Source organism: Silurus aristotelis (genome assembly GCF_946808225.1).
Source record: "Silurus aristotelis genome assembly, chromosome: 9".
NCBI classification, from domain to species: domain Eukaryota; kingdom Metazoa; phylum Chordata; class Actinopteri; order Siluriformes; family Siluridae; genus Silurus; species Silurus aristotelis.
The window spans coordinates 23,485,018-23,507,113 of record NC_139582.1 but is presented as its reverse complement, the minus strand read 5'-3'; positions in this window follow the sequence as shown (position 1 = coordinate 23,507,113).

Below are 22,096 nucleotides of genomic sequence, written 5' to 3'. Positions count from 1 at the left end.
AAGCTAGCTAAGGGTAAATTGGCCTGTGGCAGGAAAACTGTTGATGATGCACAGATGTAGAAAAGAAAAGAAAGATTGAATTATATTTATTAAATGAAATTGAACACGCTACACAACTGAGAGCTATGTGCACTCAAGAAAAGAACAATGAGCATGAGCTTGCTCTTTTTTTCCCCTTCGTTATTTCTGCTTTTTTAACTGGTAAAGAGGTGCACCATTCCCAGAAGTACTGCAATACCGGGCTGATGCGTGGAGCGGATGGAGCAAGCCCCTCTTCCGACTCCCACGGTCAAAAATCCGTTTAATATGTAGTCCTCATATAGAGGACGTATCAGATATTAAACTGATAAGAACAGATACTACACTTGATCTTAGCCAAAAGGCCGAGAAGCGATAACCTGATTTAAGCGACGGCCTTAAAGGTACCCAATGAAAAAGCTTTGACTACTGGACGGTAGTTATTGAGCCACTCTCCAGAACATTACGCAGCGCGGTGGTGAAAAAGTTGTCGAAGGTAGCAACAAGATTTGGATCAAAGTCTCGCTATGCTAATTCTTTTCTTGAACCATAGAAAACAAGTAGCTTTGCAACAGCAAAGCCTGCAAAAATAATTGGAACTCATCAATGTTCCTCTCCACGGAAATCTTTAGTAAAAGGCAAAAGATTTATTCGGGAATGAAGAGAAACCTGAGCTATACTTTGGGTGTTGCTAGGCCTTTGAAAGTCCATTGGTGAGCTAGAAAGTTAGCTAAGGGTAAATTGGCCTGTGGCAGGAAAACTGTTGATGATGCACAGGTGTAGAAAAGAAAAGAAAGATTGAACTTATATTTATTAAATGAAATTGAACACGCTACACAACTGAGAGCTATGTGCACTCAAGAAAAGAACAATGAGCATGAGCTTGCTCTTTTTTTCCCCTTCGTTATTTCTGCTTTTTTAACAGGTAAAGAGGTGCACCATTCCCAGAAGTACTGCAATACCGGGCTGATGCGTGGAGCGGATGGAGCAAGCCCCTCTTCCGACTCCCACGGTCAAAAATCCGTTTAATATGTAGTCCTCATATAGAGGACGTATCAGATATTAAACTGATAAGAACAGATACTACACTTGATCTTAGCCAAAAGGCCGAGAAGCGATAACCTGATTTAAGCGACGGCCTTAAGGGTACCCAATGAAAAAGCTTTGACTACTGGACGGTAGTTATTGAGCCACTCTCCAGAATATTACGCAGCGCGGTGGTGAAAAAGTTGTAGAAGCTAGCAACAAGATTTGGATAAGTCTCGCTATGCTAATTCTTTTCTTGAACCCTAGAAAACAAGTAGTTTTGCAACAACAAAGCCTGCAAAAATAATTGGAACTCATCAATGTTCCTCTCCACGGAAATCTTTAGTAAAAGGCGAAAGATTTATTCGTGAATGAAGAGAAACCTGAGCTATGCTTTGGGTGTTGCTAGGCCTTTGAAAGTCCATTGGTGAGCTAGAAAACTAGCTAAGGGTAAATTGGCCTGTGGCAGGAAAACTGTTGATGATGCACATGTGTAGAAAAGAAAAGAAAAGAAAAGAAAAGAAAGATTGAACTTATATTTATGAAATGAAATTGAACACGCTACACAACTGAGAGCTATGTGCACTCAAGAAAAGAACAATGAGCATGAGCTTGCTATTTTTTTCTCCTTCGTTATTTCTGCTTTTTTAACAGGTAAAGAGGTGCACAATTCCCAGAAGTACTGCAATACCGGGCTGATGCGTGGAGCGGATGGAGCAAGCCCCTCTTCCGACTCCCACGAACTCATCAATGTTCCTCTCCGCGGAAATCTTTAGTAAAAGGCGAAAGATTTATTCGTGAATGAAGAGAAACCTGAGCTATACTTTGGGTGTTGCTAGGCCTTTGAAAGTTTATTGGTGAGCTAGAAAGCTAGCTAAGGGTAAATTGGCCTGTGGCAGGAAAACTGTTGATGATGCACAGGTGTAGAAAAGAAAAGAAAGATTGAATTATATTTATTAAATGAAATTGAACACGCTACACAACTGAGAGCTATGTGCACTCAAGAAAAGAACAATGAGCATGAGCTTGCTATTTTTTTCCCCTTCGTTATTTCTGCTTTTTTAACAGGTAAAGAGGTGCACCATTCCCAGAAGTACTGCAATACCGGGCTGATGCGTGGAGCGGATGGAGCAAGCCCCTCTTCCGACTCCCACGGTCAAAAATCCGTTTAATATGTAGTCCTTATATAGAGGACGTATCAGATATTAAACTGATAAGAACAGATACTACACTTGATCTTAGCCAAAAGGCCGAGAAGCGATAACCTGATTTAAGCGACGGCCTTAAAGGTACCCAATGAAAAAGCTTTGACTACTGGACGGTAGTTATTGAGCCACTCTCCAGAACATTACGCAGCGCGGTGGTGAAAAAGTTGTCGAAGGTAGCAACAAGATTTGGATCAAAGTCTCGCTATGCTAATTCTTTTCTTGAACCATAGAAAACAAGTAGCTTTGCAACAGCAAAGCCTGCAAAAATAATTGGAACTCATCAATGTTCCTCTCCACGGAAATCTTTAGTAAAAGGCAAAAGATTTATTCGTGAATGAAGAGAAACCTGAGCTATACTTTGGGTGTTGCTAGGCCTTTGAAAGTCCATTGGTGAGCTAGAAAGTTAGCCAAGGGTAAATTGGCCTGTGGCAGGAAAACTGTTGATGATGCACAGGTGTAGAAAAGAAAAGAAAGATTGAACTTATATTTATTAAATGAAATTGAACACGCTACACAACTGAGAGCTATGTGCACTCAAGAAAAGAACAATGAGCATGAGCTTGCTCTTTTTTCCCCTTCGTTATTTCTGCTTTTTTAACAGGTAAAGAGGTGCACCATTCCCAGAAGTACTGCAATACCGGGCTGATGCGTGGAGCGGATGGAGCAAGCCCCTCTTCCGACTCCCACGGTCAAAAATCCGTTTAATATGTAGTCCTCATATAGAGGACGTATCAGATATTAAACTGATAAGAACAGATACTACACTTGATCTTAGCCAAAAGGCCGAGAAGCGATAACCTGATTTAAGCGACGGCCTTAAGGGTACCCAATGAAAAAGCTTTGACTACTGGACGGTAGTTATTGAGCCACTCTCCAGAATATTACGCAGCGCGGTGGTGAAAAAGTTGTAGAAGCTAGCAACAAGATTTGGATAAGTCTCGCTATGCTAATTCTTTTCTTGAACCCTAGAAAACAAGTAGTTTTGCAACAACAAAGCCTGCAAAAATAATTGGAACTCATCAATGTTCCTCTCCACGGAAATCTTTAGTAAAAGGCGAAAGATTTATTCGTGAATGAAGAGAAACCTGAGCTATGCTTTGGGTGTTGCTAGGCCTTTGAAAGTCCATTGGTGAGCTAGAAAACTAGCTAAGGGTAAATTGGCCTGTGGCAGGAAAACTGTTGATGATGCACAGGTGTAGAAAAGAAAAGAAAAGAAAAGAAAGATTGAACTTATATTTATGAAATGAAATTGAACACGCTACACAACTGAGAGCTATGTGCACTCAAGAAAAGAACAATGAGCATGAGCTTGCTATTTTTTTCTCCTTCGTTATTTCTGCTTTTTTAACAGGTAAAGAGGTGCACAATTCCCAGAAGTACTGCAATACCGGGCTGATGCGTGGAGCGGATGGAGCAAGCCCCTCTTCCGACTCCCACGAACTCATCAATGTTCCTCTCCGCGGAAATCTTTAGTAAAAGGCGAAAGATTTATTCGTGAATGAAGAGAAACCTGAGCTATACTTTGGGTGTTGCTAGGCCTTTGAAAGTCCATTGGTGAGCTAGAAAGTTAGCTAAGGGTAAATTGGCCTGTGGCAGGAAAACTGTTGATGATGCACAGATGTAGAAAAGAAAAGAAAGATTGAACTTATATTTATTAAATGAAATTGAACACGCTACACAACTGAGAGCTATGTGCACTCAAGAAAAGAACAATGAGCATGAGCTTGCTCTTTTTTTCCCCTTCGTTATTTCTGCTTTTTTAACAGGTAAAGAGGTGCACCATTCCCAGAAGTACTGCAATACCGGGCTGATGCGTGGAGCGGATGGAGCAAGCCCCTCTTCCGACTCCCACGGTCAAAAATCCGTTTAATATGTAGTCCTCATATAGAGGACGTATCAGATATTAAACTGATAAGAACAGATACTACACTTGATCTTAGCCAAAAGGCCGAGAAGCGATAACCTGATTTAAGCGACGGCCTTAAGGGTACCCAATGAAAAAGCTTTGACTACTGGACGGTAGTTATTGAGCCACTCTCCAGAATATTACGCAGCGCGGTGGTGAAAAAGTTGTAGAAGCTAGCAACAAGATTTGGATAAGTCTCGCTATGCTAATTCTTTTCTTGAACCCTAGAAAACAAGTAGTTTTGCAACAACAAAGCCTGCAGAAATAATTGGAACTCATCAATGTTCCTCTCCACGGAAATCTTTAGTAAAAGGCGAAAGATTTATTCGTGAATGAAGAGAAACCTGAGCTATGCTTTGGGTGTTGCTAGGCCTTTGAAAGTCCATTGGTGAGCTAGAAAACTAGCTAAGGGTAAATTGGCCTGTGGCAGGAAAACTGTTGATGATGCACAGGTGTAGAAAAGAAAAGAAAAGAAAAGAAAGATTGAACTTATATTTATGAAATGAAATTGAACACGCTACACAACTGAGAGCTATGTGCACTCAAGAAAAGAACAATGAGCATGAGCTTGCTATTTTTTTCTCCTTCGTTATTTCTGCTTTTTTAACAGGTAAAGAGGTGCACAATTCCCAGAAGTACTGCAATACCGGGCTGATGCGTGGAGCGGATGGAGCAAGCCCCTCTTCCGACTCCCACGAACTCATCAATGTTCCTCTCCGCGGAAATCTTTAGTAAAAGGCGAAAGATTTATTCGTGAATGAAGAGAAACCTGAGCTATACTTTGGGTGTTGCTAGGCCTTTGAAAGTTTATTGGTGAGCTAGAAAGCTAGCTAAGGGTAAATTGGCCTGTGGCAGGAAAACTGTTGATGATGCACAGGTGTAGAAAAGAAAAGAAAGATTGAATTATATTTATTAAATGAAATTGAACACGCTACACAACTGAGAGCTATGTGCACTCAAGAAAAGAACAATGAGCATGAGCTTGCTATTTTTTTCCCCTTCGTTATTTCTGCTTTTTTAACAGGTAAAGAGGTGCACCATTCCCAGAAGTACTGCAATACCGGGCTGATGCGTGGAGCGGATGGAGCAAGCCCCTCTTCCGACTCCCACGGTCAAAAATCCGTTTAATATGTAGTCCTCATATAGAGGACGTATCAGATATTAAACTGATAAGAACAGATACTACACTTGATCTTAGCCAAAAGGCCGAGAAGCGATAACCTGATTTAAGCGACGGCCTTAAAGGTACCCAATGAAAAAGCTTTGACTACTGGACGGTAGTTATTGAGCCACTCTCCAGAACATTACGCAGCGCGGTGGTGAAAAAGTTGTCGAAGGTAGCAACAAGATTTGGATCAAAGTCTCGCTATGCTAATTCTTTTCTTGAACCATAGAAAACAAGTAGCTTTGCAACAGCAAAGCCTGCAAAAATAATTGGAACTCATCAATGTTCCTCTCCACGGAAATCTTTAGTAAAAGGCAAAAGATTTATTCGTGAATGAAGAGAAACCTGAGCTATACTTTGGGTGTTGCTAGGCCTTTGAAAGTCCATTGGTGAGCTAGAAAGTTAGCCAAGGGTAAATTGGCCTGTGGCAGGAAAACTGTTGATGATGCACAGGTGTAGAAAAGAAAAGAAAGATTGAACTTATATTTATTAAATGAAATTGAACACGCTACACAACTGAGAGCTATGTGCACTCAAGAAAAGAACAATGAGCATGAGCTTGCTCTTTTTTCCCCTTCGTTATTTCTGCTTTTTTAACAGGTAAAGAGGTGCACCATTCCCAGAAGTACTGCAATACCGGGCTGATGCGTGGAGCGGATGGAGCAAGCCCCTCTTCCGACTCCCACGGTCAAAAATCCGTTTAATATGTAGTCCTCATATAGAGGACGTATCAGATATTAAACTGATAAGAACAGATACTACACTTGATCTTAGCCAAAAGGCCGAGAAGCGATAACCTGATTTAAGCGACGGCCTTAAGGGTACCCAATGAAAAAGCTTTGACTACTGGACGGTAGTTATTGAGCCACTCTCCAGAATATTACGCAGCGCGGTGGTGAAAAAGTTGTAGAAGCTAGCAACAAGATTTGGATAAGTCTCGCTATGCTAATTCTTTTCTTGAACCCTAGAAAACAAGTAGTTTTGCAACAACAAAGCCTGCAAAAATAATTGGAACTCATCAATGTTCCTCTCCACGGAAATCTTTAGTAAAAGGCGAAAGATTTATTCGTGAATGAAGAGAAACCTGAGCTATGCTTTGGGTGTTGCTAGGCCTTTGAAAGTCCATTGGTGAGCTAGAAAACTAGCTAAGGGTAAATTGGCCTGTGGCAGGAAAACTGTTGATGATGCACAGGTGTAGAAAAGAAAAGAAAAGAAAAGAAAGATTGAACTTATATTTATGAAATGAAATTGAACACGCTACACAACTGAGAGCTATGTGCACTCAAGAAAAGAACAATGAGCATGAGCTTGCTATTTTTTTCTCCTTCGTTATTTCTGCTTTTTTAACAGGTAAAGAGGTGCACAATTCCCAGAAGTACTGCAATACCGGGCTGATGCGTGGAGCGGATGGAGCAAGCCCCTCTTCCGACTCCCACGAACTCATCAATGTTCCTCTCCGCGGAAATCTTTAGTAAAAGGCGAAAGATTTATTCGTGAATGAAGAGAAACCTGAGCTATACTTTGGGTGTTGCTAGGCCTTTGAAAGTCCATTGGTGAGCTAGAAAGTTAGCTAAGGGTAAATTGGCCTGTGGCAGGAAAACTGTTGATGATGCACAGATGTAGAAAAGAAAAGAAAGATTGAACTTATATTTATGAAATGAAATTGAACACGCTACACAACTGAGAGCTATGTGCACTCAAGAAAAGAACAATGAGCATGAGCTTGCTCTTTTTTTCCCCTTCGTTATTTCTGCTTTTTTAACAGGTAAAGAGGTGCACCATTCCCAGAAGTACTGCAATACCGGGCTGATGCGTGGAGCGGATGGAGCAAGCCCCTCTTCCGACTCCCACGGTCAAAAATCCGTTTAATATGTAGTCCTCATATAGAGGACGTATCAGATATTAAACTGATAAGAACAGATACTACACTTGATCTTAGCCAAAAGGCCGAGAAGCGATAACCTGATTTAAGCGACGGCCTTAAGGGTACCCAATGAAAAAGCTTTGACTACTGGACGGTAGTTATTGAGCCACTCTCCAGAATATTACGCAGCGCGGTGGTGAAAAAGTTGTAGAAGCTAGCAACAAGATTTGGATAAGTCTCGCTATGCTAATTCTTTTCTTGAACCCTAGAAAACAAGTAGTTTTGCAACAACAAAGCCTGCAAAAATAATTGGAACTCATCAATGTTCCTCTCCACGGAAATCTTTAGTAAAAGGCGAAAGATTTATTCGTGAATGAAGAGAAACCTGAGCTATGCTTTGGGTGTTGCTAGGCCTTTGAAAGTCCATTGGTGAGCTAGAAAACTAGCTAAGGGTAAATTGGCCTGTGGCAGGAAAACTGTTGATGATGCACAGGTGTAGAAAAGAAAAGAAAAGAAAAGAAAGATTGAACTTATATTTATGAAATGAAATTGAACACGCTACACAACTGAGAGCTATGTGCACTCAAGAAAAGAACAATGAGCATGAGCTTGCTATTTTTTTCTCCTTCGTTATTTCTGCTTTTTTAACAGGTAAAGAGGTGCACAATTCCCAGAAGTACTGCAATACCGGGCTGATGCGTGGAGCGGATGGAGCAAGCCCCTCTTCCGACTCCCACGAACTCATCAATGTTCCTCTCCGCGGAAATCTTTAGTAAAAGGCGAAAGATTTATTCGTGAATGAAGAGAAACCTGAGCTATACTTTGGGTGTTGCTAGGCCTTTGAAAGTCCATTGGTGAGCTAGAAAGTTAGCTAAGGGTAAATTGGCCTGTGGCAGGAAAACTGTTGATGATGCACAGATGTAGAAAAGAAAAGAAAGATTGAACTTATATTTATTAAATGAAATTGAACACGCTACACAACTGAGAGCTATGTGCACTCAAGAAAAGAACAATGAGCATGAGCTTGCTCTTTTTTTCCCCTTCGTTATTTCTGCTTTTTTAACAGGTAAAGAGGTGCACCATTCCCAGAAGTACTGCAATACCGGGCTGATGCGTGGAGCGGATGGAGCAAGCCCCTCTTCCGACTCCCACGGTCAAAAATCCGTTTAATATGTAGTCCTCATATAGAGGACGTATCAGATATTAAACTGATAAGAACAGATACTACACTTGATCTTAGCCAAAAGGCCGAGAAGCGATAACCTGATTTAAGCGACGGCCTTAAGGGTACCCAATGAAAAAGCTTTGACTACTGGACGGTAGTTATTGAGCCACTCTCCAGAATATTACGCAGCGCGGTGGTGAAAAAGTTGTAGAAGCTAGCAACAAGATTTGGATAAGTCTCGCTATGCTAATTCTTTTCTTGAACCCTAGAAAACAAGTAGTTTTGCAACAACAAAGCCTGCAAAAATAATTGGAACTCATCAATGTTCCTCTCCACGGAAATCTTTAGTAAAAGGCGAAAGATTTATTCGTGAATGAAGAGAAACCTGAGCTATGCTTTGGGTGTTGCTAGGCCTTTGAAAGTCCATTGGTGAGCTAGAAAACTAGCTAAGGGTAAATTGGCCTGTGGCAGGAAAACTGTTGATGATGCACATGTGTAGAAAAGAAAAGAAAAGAAAAGAAAAGAAAGATTGAACTTATATTTATGAAATGAAATTGAACACGCTACACAACTGAGAGCTATGTGCACTCAAGAAAAGAACAATGAGCATGAGCTTGCTATTTTTTTCTCCTTCGTTATTTCTGCTTTTTTAACAGGTAAAGAGGTGCACAATTCCCAGAAGTACTGCAATACCGGGCTGATGCGTGGAGCGGATGGAGCAAGCCCCTCTTCCGACTCCCACGAACTCATCAATGTTCCTCTCCGCGGAAATCTTTAGTAAAAGGCGAAAGATTTATTCGTGAATGAAGAGAAACCTGAGCTATACTTTGGGTGTTGCTAGGCCTTTGAAAGTTTATTGGTGAGCTAGAAAGCTAGCTAAGGGTAAATTGGCCTGTGGCAGGAAAACTGTTGATGATGCACAGGTGTAGAAAAGAAAAGAAAGATTGAATTATATTTATTAAATGAAATTGAACACGCTACACAACTGAGAGCTATGTGCACTCAAGAAAAGAACAATGAGCATGAGCTTGCTATTTTTTTCCCCTTCGTTATTTCTGCTTTTTTAACAGGTAAAGAGGTGCACCATTCCCAGAAGTACTGCAATACCGGGCTGATGCGTGGAGCGGATGGAGCAAGCCCCTCTTCCGACTCCCACGGTCAAAAATCCGTTTAATATGTAGTCCTTATATAGAGGACGTATCAGATATTAAACTGATAAGAACAGATACTACACTTGATCTTAGCCAAAAGGCCGAGAAGCGATAACCTGATTTAAGCGACGGCCTTAAAGGTACCCAATGAAAAAGCTTTGACTACTGGACGGTAGTTATTGAGCCACTCTCCAGAACATTACGCAGCGCGGTGGTGAAAAAGTTGTCGAAGGTAGCAACAAGATTTGGATCAAAGTCTCGCTATGCTAATTCTTTTCTTGAACCATAGAAAACAAGTAGCTTTGCAACAGCAAAGCCTGCAAAAATAATTGGAACTCATCAATGTTCCTCTCCACGGAAATCTTTAGTAAAAGGCAAAAGATTTATTCGTGAATGAAGAGAAACCTGAGCTATACTTTGGGTGTTGCTAGGCCTTTGAAAGTCCATTGGTGAGCTAGAAAGTTAGCCAAGGGTAAATTGGCCTGTGGCAGGAAAACTGTTGATGATGCACAGGTGTAGAAAAGAAAAGAAAGATTGAACTTATATTTATTAAATGAAATTGAACACGCTACACAACTGAGAGCTATGTGCACTCAAGAAAAGAACAATGAGCATGAGCTTGCTCTTTTTTCCCCTTCGTTATTTCTGCTTTTTTAACAGGTAAAGAGGTGCACCATTCCCAGAAGTACTGCAATACCGGGCTGATGCGTGGAGCGGATGGAGCAAGCCCCTCTTCCGACTCCCACGGTCAAAAATCCGTTTAATATGTAGTCCTCATATAGAGGACGTATCAGATATTAAACTGATAAGAACAGATACTACACTTGATCTTAGCCAAAAGGCCGAGAAGCGATAACCTGATTTAAGCGACGGCCTTAAGGGTACCCAATGAAAAAGCTTTGACTACTGGACGGTAGTTATTGAGCCACTCTCCAGAATATTACGCAGCGCGGTGGTGAAAAAGTTGTAGAAGCTAGCAACAAGATTTGGATAAGTCTCGCTATGCTAATTCTTTTCTTGAACCCTAGAAAACAAGTAGTTTTGCAACAACAAAGCCTGCAAAAATAATTGGAACTCATCAATGTTCCTCTCCACGGAAATCTTTAGTAAAAGGCGAAAGATTTATTCGTGAATGAAGAGAAACCTGAGCTATGCTTTGGGTGTTGCTAGGCCTTTGAAAGTCCATTGGTGAGCTAGAAAACTAGCTAAGGGTAAATTGGCCTGTGGCAGGAAAACTGTTGATGATGCACAGGTGTAGAAAAGAAAAGAAAAGAAAAGAAAGATTGAACTTATATTTATGAAATGAAATTGAACACGCTACACAACTGAGAGCTATGTGCACTCAAGAAAAGAACAATGAGCATGAGCTTGCTATTTTTTTCTCCTTCGTTATTTCTGCTTTTTTAACAGGTAAAGAGGTGCACAATTCCCAGAAGTACTGCAATACCGGGCTGATGCGTGGAGCGGATGGAGCAAGCCCCTCTTCCGACTCCCACGAACTCATCAATGTTCCTCTCCGCGGAAATCTTTAGTAAAAGGCGAAAGATTTATTCGTGAATGAAGAGAAACCTGAGCTATACTTTGGGTGTTGCTAGGCCTTTGAAAGTCCATTGGTGAGCTAGAAAGTTAGCTAAGGGTAAATTGGCCTGTGGCAGGAAAACTGTTGATGATGCACAGATGTAGAAAAGAAAAGAAAGATTGAACTTATATTTATTAAATGAAATTGAACACGCTACACAACTGAGAGCTATGTGCACTCAAGAAAAGAACAATGAGCATGAGCTTGCTCTTTTTTTCCCCTTCGTTATTTCTGCTTTTTTAACAGGTAAAGAGGTGCACCATTCCCAGAAGTACTGCAATACCGGGCTGATGCGTGGAGCGGATGGAGCAAGCCCCTCTTCCGACTCCCACGGTCAAAAATCCGTTTAATATGTAGTCCTCATATAGAGGACGTATCAGATATTAAACTGATAAGAACAGATACTACACTTGATCTTAGCCAAAAGGCCGAGAAGCGATAACCTGATTTAAGCGACGGCCTTAAGGGTACCCAATGAAAAAGCTTTGACTACTGGACGGTAGTTATTGAGCCACTCTCCAGAATATTACGCAGCGCGGTGGTGAAAAAGTTGTAGAAGCTAGCAACAAGATTTGGATAAGTCTCGCTATGCTAATTCTTTTCTTGAACCCTAGAAAACAAGTAGTTTTGCAACAACAAAGCCTGCAGAAATAATTGGAACTCATCAATGTTCCTCTCCACGGAAATCTTTAGTAAAAGGCGAAAGATTTATTCGTGAATGAAGAGAAACCTGAGCTATGCTTTGGGTGTTGCTAGGCCTTTGAAAGTCCATTGGTGAGCTAGAAAACTAGCTAAGGGTAAATTGGCCTGTGGCAGGAAAACTGTTGATGATGCACAGGTGTAGAAAAGAAAAGAAAAGAAAAGAAAGATTGAACTTATATTTATGAAATGAAATTGAACACGCTACACAACTGAGAGCTATGTGCACTCAAGAAAAGAACAATGAGCATGAGCTTGCTATTTTTTTCTCCTTCGTTATTTCTGCTTTTTTAACAGGTAAAGAGGTGCACAATTCCCAGAAGTACTGCAATACCGGGCTGATGCGTGGAGCGGATGGAGCAAGCCCCTCTTCCGACTCCCACGAACTCATCAATGTTCCTCTCCGCGGAAATCTTTAGTAAAAGGCGAAAGATTTATTCGTGAATGAAGAGAAACCTGAGCTATACTTTGGGTGTTGCTAGGCCTTTGAAAGTTTATTGGTGAGCTAGAAAGCTAGCTAAGGGTAAATTGGCCTGTGGCAGGAAAACTGTTGATGATGCACAGGTGTAGAAAAGAAAAGAAAGATTGAATTATATTTATTAAATGAAATTGAACACGCTACACAACTGAGAGCTATGTGCACTCAAGAAAAGAACAATGAGCATGAGCTTGCTATTTTTTTCCCCTTCGTTATTTCTGCTTTTTTAACAGGTAAAGAGGTGCACCATTCCCAGAAGTACTGCAATACCGGGCTGATGCGTGGAGCGGATGGAGCAAGCCCCTCTTCCGACTCCCACGGTCAAAAATCCGTTTAATATGTAGTCCTCATATAGAGGACGTATCAGATATTAAACTGATAAGAACAGATACTACACTTGATCTTAGCCAAAAGGCCGAGAAGCGATAACCTGATTTAAGCGACGGCCTTAAAGGTACCCAATGAAAAAGCTTTGACTACTGGACGGTAGTTATTGAGCCACTCTCCAGAACATTACGCAGCGCGGTGGTGAAAAAGTTGTCGAAGGTAGCAACAAGATTTGGATCAAAGTCTCGCTATGCTAATTCTTTTCTTGAACCATAGAAAACAAGTAGCTTTGCAACAGCAAAGCCTGCAAAAATAATTGGAACTCATCAATGTTCCTCTCCACGGAAATCTTTAGTAAAAGGCAAAAGATTTATTCGTGAATGAAGAGAAACCTGAGCTATACTTTGGGTGTTGCTAGGCCTTTGAAAGTCCATTGGTGAGCTAGAAAGTTAGCCAAGGGTAAATTGGCCTGTGGCAGGAAAACTGTTGATGATGCACAGGTGTAGAAAAGAAAAGAAAGATTGAACTTATATTTATTAAATGAAATTGAACACGCTACACAACTGAGAGCTATGTGCACTCAAGAAAAGAACAATGAGCATGAGCTTGCTCTTTTTTCCCCTTCGTTATTTCTGCTTTTTTAACAGGTAAAGAGGTGCACCATTCCCAGAAGTACTGCAATACCGGGCTGATGCGTGGAGCGGATGGAGCAAGCCCCTCTTCCGACTCCCACGGTCAAAAATCCGTTTAATATGTAGTCCTCATATAGAGGACGTATCAGATATTAAACTGATAAGAACAGATACTACACTTGATCTTAGCTAAAAGGCCGAGAAGCGATAACCTGATTTAAGCGACGGCCTTAAGGGTACCCAATGAAAAAGCTTTGACTACTGGACGGTAGTTATTGAGCCACTCTCCAGAATATTACGCAGCGCGGTGGTGAAAAAGTTGTAGAAGCTAGCAACAAGATTTGGATAAGTCTCGCTATGCTAATTCTTTTCTTGAACCCTAGAAAACAAGTAGTTTTGCAACAACAAAGCCTGCAAAAATAATTGGAACTCATCAATGTTCCTCTCCACGGAAATCTTTAGTAAAAGGCGAAAGATTTATTCGTGAATGAAGAGAAACCTGAGCTATGCTTTGGGTGTTGCTAGGCCTTTGAAAGTCCATTGGTGAGCTAGAAAACTAGCTAAGGGTAAATTGGCCTGTGGCAGGAAAACTGTTGATGATGCACAGGTGTAGAAAAGAAAAGAAAAGAAAAGAAAGATTGAACTTATATTTATGAAATGAAATTGAACACGCTACACAACTGAGAGCTATGTGCACTCAAGAAAAGAACAATGAGCATGAGCTTGCTATTTTTTTCTCCTTCGTTATTTCTGCTTTTTTAACAGGTAAAGAGGTGCACAATTCCCAGAAGTACTGCAATACCGGGCTGATGCGTGGAGCGGATGGAGCAAGCCCCTCTTCCGACTCCCACGAACTCATCAATGTTCCTCTCCGCGGAAATCTTTAGTAAAAGGCGAAAGATTTATTCGTGAATGAAGAGAAACCTGAGCTATACTTTGGGTGTTGCTAGGCCTTTGAAAGTCCATTGGTGAGCTAGAAAGTTAGCTAAGGGTAAATTGGCCTGTGGCAGGAAAACTGTTGATGATGCACAGATGTAGAAAAGAAAAGAAAGATTGAACTTATATTTATGAAATGAAATTGAACACGCTACACAACTGAGAGCTATGTGCACTCAAGAAAAGAACAATGAGCATGAGCTTGCTCTTTTTTTCCCCTTCGTTATTTCTGCTTTTTTAACAGGTAAAGAGGTGCACCATTCCCAGAAGTACTGCAATACCGGGCTGATGCGTGGAGCGGATGGAGCAAGCCCCTCTTCCGACTCCCACGGTCAAAAATCCGTTTAATATGTAGTCCTCATATAGAGGACGTATCAGATATTAAACTGATAAGAACAGATACTACACTTGATCTTAGCCAAAAGGCCGAGAAGCGATAACCTGATTTAAGCGACGGCCTTAAGGGTACCCAATGAAAAAGCTTTGACTACTGGACGGTAGTTATTGAGCCACTCTCCAGAATATTACGCAGCGCGGTGGTGAAAAAGTTGTAGAAGCTAGCAACAAGATTTGGATAAGTCTCGCTATGCTAATTCTTTTCTTGAACCCTAGAAAACAAGTAGTTTTGCAACAACAAAGCCTGCAAAAATAATTGGAACTCATCAATGTTCCTCTCCACGGAAATCTTTAGTAAAAGGCGAAAGATTTATTCGTGAATGAAGAGAAACCTGAGCTATGCTTTGGGTGTTGCTAGGCCTTTGAAAGTCCATTGGTGAGCTAGAAAACTAGCTAAGGGTAAATTGGCCTGTGGCAGGAAAACTGTTGATGATGCACAGGTGTAGAAAAGAAAAGAAAAGAAAAGAAAGATTGAACTTATATTTATGAAATGAAATTGAACACGCTACACAACTGAGAGCTATGTGCACTCAAGAAAAGAACAATGAGCATGAGCTTGCTATTTTTTTCTCCTTCGTTATTTCTGCTTTTTTAACAGGTAAAGAGGTGCACAATTCCCAGAAGTACTGCAATACCGGGCTGATGCGTGGAGCGGATGGAGCAAGCCCCTCTTCCGACTCCCACGAACTCATCAATGTTCCTCTCCGCGGAAATCTTTAGTAAAAGGCGAAAGATTTATTCGTGAATGAAGAGAAACCTGAGCTATACTTTGGGTGTTGCTAGGCCTTTGAAAGTCCATTGGTGAGCTAGAAAGTTAGCTAAGGGTAAATTGGCCTGTGGCAGGAAAACTGTTGATGATGCACAGATGTAGAAAAGAAAAGAAAGATTGAACTTATATTTATTAAATGAAATTGAACACGCTACACAACTGAGAGCTATGTGCACTCAAGAAAAGAACAATGAGCATGAGCTTGCTCTTTTTTTCCCCTTCGTTATTTCTGCTTTTTTAACAGGTAAAGAGGTGCACCATTCCCAGAAGTACTGCAATACCGGGCTGATGCGTGGAGCGGATGGAGCAAGCCCCTCTTCCGACTCCCACGGTCAAAAATCCGTTTAATATGTAGTCCTCATATAGAGGACGTATCAGATATTAAACTGATAAGAACAGATACTACACTTGATCTTAGCCAAAAGGCCGAGAAGCGATAACCTGATTTAAGCGACGGCCTTAAGGGTACCCAATGAAAAAGCTTTGACTACTGGACGGTAGTTATTGAGCCACTCTCCAGAATATTACGCAGCGCGGTGGTGAAAAAGTTGTAGAAGCTAGCAACAAGATTTGGATAAGTCTCGCTATGCTAATTCTTTTCTTGAACCCTAGAAAACAAGTAGTTTTGCAACAACAAAGCCTGCAAAAATAATTGGAACTCATCAATGTTCCTCTCCACGGAAATCTTTAGTAAAAGGCGAAAGATTTATTCGTGAATGAAGAGAAACCTGAGCTATGCTTTGGGTGTTGCTAGGCCTTTGAAAGTCCATTGGTGAGCTAGAAAACTAGCTAAGGGTAAATTGGCCTGTGGCAGGAAAACTGTTGATGATGCACAGGTGTAGAAAAGAAAAGAAAAGAAAAGAAAGATTGAACTTATATTTATGAAATGAAATTGAACACGCTACACAACTGAGAGCTATGTGCACTCAAGAAAAGAACAATGAGCATGAGCTTGCTATTTTTTTCTCCTTCGTTATTTCTGCTTTTTTAACAGGTAAAGAGGTGCACAATTCCCAGAAGTACTGCAATACCGGGCTGATGCGTGGAGCGGATGGAGCAAGCCCCTCTTCCGACTCCCACGAACTCATCAATGTTCCTCTCCGCGGAAATCTTTAGTAAAAGGCGAAAGATTTATTCGTGAATGAAGAGAAACCTGAGCTATACTTTGGGTGTTGCTAGGCCTTTGAAAGTTTATTGGTGAGCTAGAAAGCTAGCTAAGGGTAAATTGGCCTGTGGCAGGAAAACTGTTGATGATGCACAGGTGTAGAAAAGAAAAGAAAGATTGAATTATATTTATTAAATGAAATTGAACACGCTACACAACTGAGAGCTATGTGCACTCAAGAAAAGAACAATGAGCATGAGCTTGCTATTTTTTTCCCCTTCGTTATTTCTGCTTTTTTAACAGGTAAAGAGGTGCACCATTCCCAGAAGTACTGCAATACCGGGCTGATGCGTGGAGCGGATGGAGCAAGCCCCTCTTCCGACTCCCACGGTCAAAAATCCGTTTAATATGTAGTCCTCATATAGAGGACGTATCAGATATTAAACTGATAAGAACAGATACTACACTTGATCTTAGCCAAAAGGCCGAGAAGCGATAACCTGATTTAAGCGACGGCCTTAAAGGTACCCAATGAAAAAGCTTTGACTACTGGACGGTAGTTATTGAGCCACTCTCCAGAACATTACGCAGCGCGGTGGTGAAAAAGTTGTCGAAGGTAGCAACAAGATTTGGATCAAAGTCTCGCTATGCTAATTCTTTTCTTGAACCATAGAAAACAAGTAGCTTTGCAACAGCAAAGCCTGCAAAAATAATTGGAACTCATCAATGTTCCTCTCCACGGAAATCTTTAGTAAAAGGCAAAAGATTTATTCGTGAATGAAGAGAAACCTGAGCTATACTTTGGGTGTTGCTAGGCCTTTGAAAGTCCATTGGTGAGCTAGAAAGTTAGCCAAGGGTAAATTGGCCTGTGGCAGGAAAACTGTTGATGATGCACAGGTGTAGAAAAGAAAAGAAAGATTGAACTTATATTTATTAAATGAAATTGAACACGCTACACAACTGAGAGCTATGTGCACTCAAGAAAAGAACAATGAGCATGAGCTTGCTCTTTTTTCCCCTTCGTTATTTCTGCTTTTTTAACAGGTAAAGAGGTGCACCATTCCCAGAAGTACTGCAATACCGGGCTGATGCGTGAAGCGGATGGAGCAAGCCCCTCTTCCGACTCCCACGGTCAAAAATCCGTTTAATATGTAGTCCTCATATAGAGGACGTATCAGATATTAAACTGATAAGAACAGATACTACACTTGATCTTAGCCAAAAGGCCGAGAAGCGATAACCTGATTTAAGCGACGGCCTTAAGGGTACCCAATGAAAAAGCTTTGACTACTGGACGGTAGTTATTGAGCCACTCTCCAGAATATTACGCAGCGCGGTGGTGAAAAAGTTGTAGAAGCTAGCAACAAGATTTGGATAAGTCTCGCTATGCTAATTCTTTTCTTGAACCCTAGAAAACAAGTAGTTTTGCAACAACAAAGCCTGCAAAAATAATTGGAACTCATCAATGTTCCTCTCCACGGAAATCTTTAGTAAAAGGCGAAAGATTTATTCGTGAATGAAAAGAAACCTGAGCTATGCTTTGGGTGTTGCTAGGCCTTTGAAAGTCCATTGGTGAGCTAGAAAACTAGCTAAGGGTAAATTGGCCTGTGGCAGGAAAACTGTTGATGATGCACAGGTGTAGAAAAGAAAAGAAAAGAAAAGAAAGATTGAACTTATATTTATGAAATGAAATTGAACACGCTACACAACTGAGAGCTATGTGCACTCAAGAAAAGAACAATGAGCATGAGCTTGCTATTTTTTTCTCCTTCGTTATTTCTGCTTTTTTAACAGGTAAAGAGGTGCACAATTCCCAGAAGTACTGCAATACCGGGCTGATGCGTGGAGCGGATGGAGCAAGCCCCTCTTCCGACTCCCACGAACTCATCAATGTTCCTCTCCGCGGAAATCTTTAGTAAAAGGCGAAAGATTTATTCGTGAATGAAGAGAAACCTGAGCTATACTTTGGGTGTTGCTAGGCCTTTGAAAGTCCATTGGTGAGCTAGAAAGTTAGCTAAGGGTAAATTGGCCTGTGGCAGGAAAACTGTTGATGATGCACAGATGTAGAAAAGAAAAGAAAGATTGAACTTATATTTATTAAATGAAATTGAACACGCTACACAACTGAGAGCTATGTGCACTCAAGAAAAGAACAATGAGCATGAGCTTGCTCTTTTTTTCCCCTTCGTTATTTCTGCTTTTTTAACAGGTAAAGAGGTGCACCATTCCCAGAAGTACTGCAATACCGGGCTGATGCGTGGAGCGGATGGAGCAAGCCCCTCTTCCGACTCCCACGGTCAAAAATCCGTTTAATATGTAGTCCTCATATAGAGGACGTATCAGATATTAAACTGATAAGAACAGATACTACACTTGATCTTAGCCAAAAGGCCGAGAAGCGATAACCTGATTTAAGCGACGGCCTTAAGGGTACCCAATGAAAAAGCTTTGACTACTGGACGGTAGTTATTGAGCCACTCTCCAGAATATTACGCAGCGCGGTGGTGAAAAAGTTGTAGAAGCTAGCAACAAGATTTGGATAAGTCTCGCTATGCTAATTCTTTTCTTGAACCCTAGAAAACAAGTAGTTTTGCAACAACAAAGCCTGCAAAAATAATTGGAACTCATCAATGTTCCTCTCCACGGAAATCTTTAGTAAAAGGCGAAAGATTTATTCGTGAATGAAGAGAAACCTGAGCTATGCTTTGGGTGTTGCTAGGCCTTTGAAAGTCCATTGGTGAGCTAGAAAACTAGCTAAGGGTAAATTGGCCTGTGGCAGGAAAACTGTTGATGATGCACAGGTGTAGAAAAGAAAAGAAAAGAAAAGAAAGATTGAACTTATATTTATGAAATGAAATTGAACACGCTACACAACTGAGAGCTATGTGCACTCAAGAAAAGAACAATGAGCATGAGCTTGCTATTTTTTTCTCCTTCGTTATTTCTGCTTTTTTAACAGGTAAAGAGGTGCACAATTCCCAGAAGTACTGCAATACCGGGCTGATGCGTGGAGCGGATGGAGCAAGCCCCTCTTCCGACTCCCACGAACTCATCAATGTTCCTCTCCGCGGAAATCTTTAGTAAAAGGCGAAAGATTTATTCGTGAATGAAGAGAAACCTGAGCTATACTTTGGGTGTTGCTAGGCCTTTGAAAGTCCATTGGTGAGCTAGAAAGTTAGCTAAGGGTAAATTGGCCTGTGGCAGGAAAACTGTTGATGATGCACAGATGTAGAAAAGAAAAGAAAGATTGAACTTATATTTATTAAATGAAATTGAACACGCTACACAACTGAGAGCTATGTGCACTCAAGAAAAGAACAATGAGCATGAGCTTGCTCTTTTTTTCCCCTTCGTTATTTCTGCTTTTTTAACAGGTAAAGAGGTGCACCATTCCCAGAAGTACTGCAATACCGGGCTGATGCGTGGAGCGGATGGAGCAAGCCCCTCTTCCGACTCCCACGGTCAAAAATCCGTTTAATATGTAGTCCTCATATAGAGGACGTATCAGATATTAAACTGATAAGAACAGATACTACACTTGATCTTAGCCAAAAGGCCGAGAAGCGATAACCTGATTTAAGCGACGGCCTTAAGGGTACCCAATGAAAAAGCTTTGACTACTGGACGGTAGTTATTGAGCCACTCTCCAGAATATTACGCAGCGCGGTGGTGAAAAAGTTGTAGAAGCTAGCAACAAGATTTGGATAAGTCTCGCTATGCTAATTCTTTTCTTGAACCCTAGAAAACAAGTAGTTTTGCAACAACAAAGCCTGCAAAAATAATTGGAACTCATCAATGTTCCTCTTCACGGAAATCTTTAGTAAAAGGCGAAAGATTTATTCGTGAATGAAGAGAAACCTGAGCTATGCTTTGGGTGTTGCTAGGCCTTTGAAAGTCCATTGGTGAGCTAGAAAACTAGCTAAGGGTAAATTGGCCTGTGGCAGGAAAACTGTTGATGATGCACAGGTGTAGAAAAGAAAAGAAAAGAAAAGAAAGATTGAACTTATATTTATGAAATGAAATTGAACACGCTACACAACTGAGAGCTATGTGCACTCAAGAAAAGAACAATGAGCATGAGCTTGCTATTTTTTTCTCCTTCGTTATTTCTGCTTTTTTAACAGGTAAAGAGGTGCACAATTCCCAGAAGTACTGCAATACCGGGCTGATGCGTGGAGCGGATGGAGCAAGCCCCTCTTCCGACTCCCACGAACTCATCAATGTTCCTCTCCGCGGAAATCTTTAGTAAAAGGCGAAAGATTTATTCGTGAATGAAGAGAAACCTGAGCTATACTTTGGGTGTTGCTAGGCCTTTGAAAGTTTATTGGTGAGCTAGAAAGCTAGCTAAGGGTAAATTGGCCTGTGGCAGGAAAACTGTTGATGATGCACAGGTGTAGAAAAGAAAAGAAAGATTGAATTATATTTATTAAATGAAATTGAACACGCTACACAACTGAGAGCTATGTGCACTCAAGAAAAGAACAATGAGCATGAGCTTGCTATTTTTTTCCCCTTCGTTATTTCTGCTTTTTTAACAGGTAAAGAGGTGCACCATTCCCAGAAGTACTGCAATACCGGGCTGATGCGTGGAGCGGATGGAGCAAGCCCCTCTTCCGACTCCCACTGTCAAAAATCCGTTTAATATGTAGTCCTCATATAGAGGACGTATCAGATATTAAACTGATAAGAACAGATACTACACTTGATCTTAGCCAAAAGGCCGAGAAGCGATAACCTGATTTAAGCGACGGCCTTAAGGGTACCCAATGAAAAAGCTTTGACTACCGGACGGTAGTTATTGAGCCACTCTCCAGAATATTACGCAGCGCGGTGGTGAAAAAGTTGTAGAAGCTAGCAACAAGATTTGGATCAAAGTCTCGCTATGCTAATTCTTTTCTTGAACCATAGAAAACAAGTAGCTTTGCAACAGCAAAGCCTGCAAAAATAATTGGAACTCATCAATGTTCTTCTCCACGGAAATCTTTAGTAAAAGGCGAAAGATTTATTCGTGAATGAAGAGAAACCTGAGCTATACTCTGGGTGTTGCTAGGCCTTTGAAAGTCCATTGGTGAGCTAGAAAGCTAGCTAAGGGTAAATTGGCCTGTGGCAGGAAAACTGTTGATGATGCACAGGTGTAAAAAAGAAAAGAAAAGAAAAGAAAAGAAAGATTTAACTTATATTTATGAAATGAAATTGAACACGCTACACAACTGAGAGCTATGTGCACTCAAGAAAAGAACAATGAGCATGAGCTTGCTATTTTTTTCCCCTTCGTTATTTCTGCTTTTTTAACAGGTAAAGAGGTGCACGATTCCCAGAAGTACTGCAATACCGGGCTGATGCGTGGAGCGGATGGAGCAAGCCCCTCTTCCGACTCCCACGAACTCATCAATGTTCCTCTCCGCGGAAATCTTTAGTAAAAGGCGAAAGATTTATTCGTGAATGAAGAGAAACCTGAGCTATACTTTGGGTGTTGCTAGGCCTTTGAAAGTTTATTGGTGAGCTAGAAAGCTAGCTAAGGGTAAATTGGCCTGTGGCAGGAAAACTGTTGATGATGCACAGGTGTAGAAAAGAAAAGAAAGATTGAATTATATTTATTAAATGAAATTGAACACGCTACACAACTGAGAGCTAAAGAAAAGAACAATGAGCATGAGCTTGCTCTTTTTTTC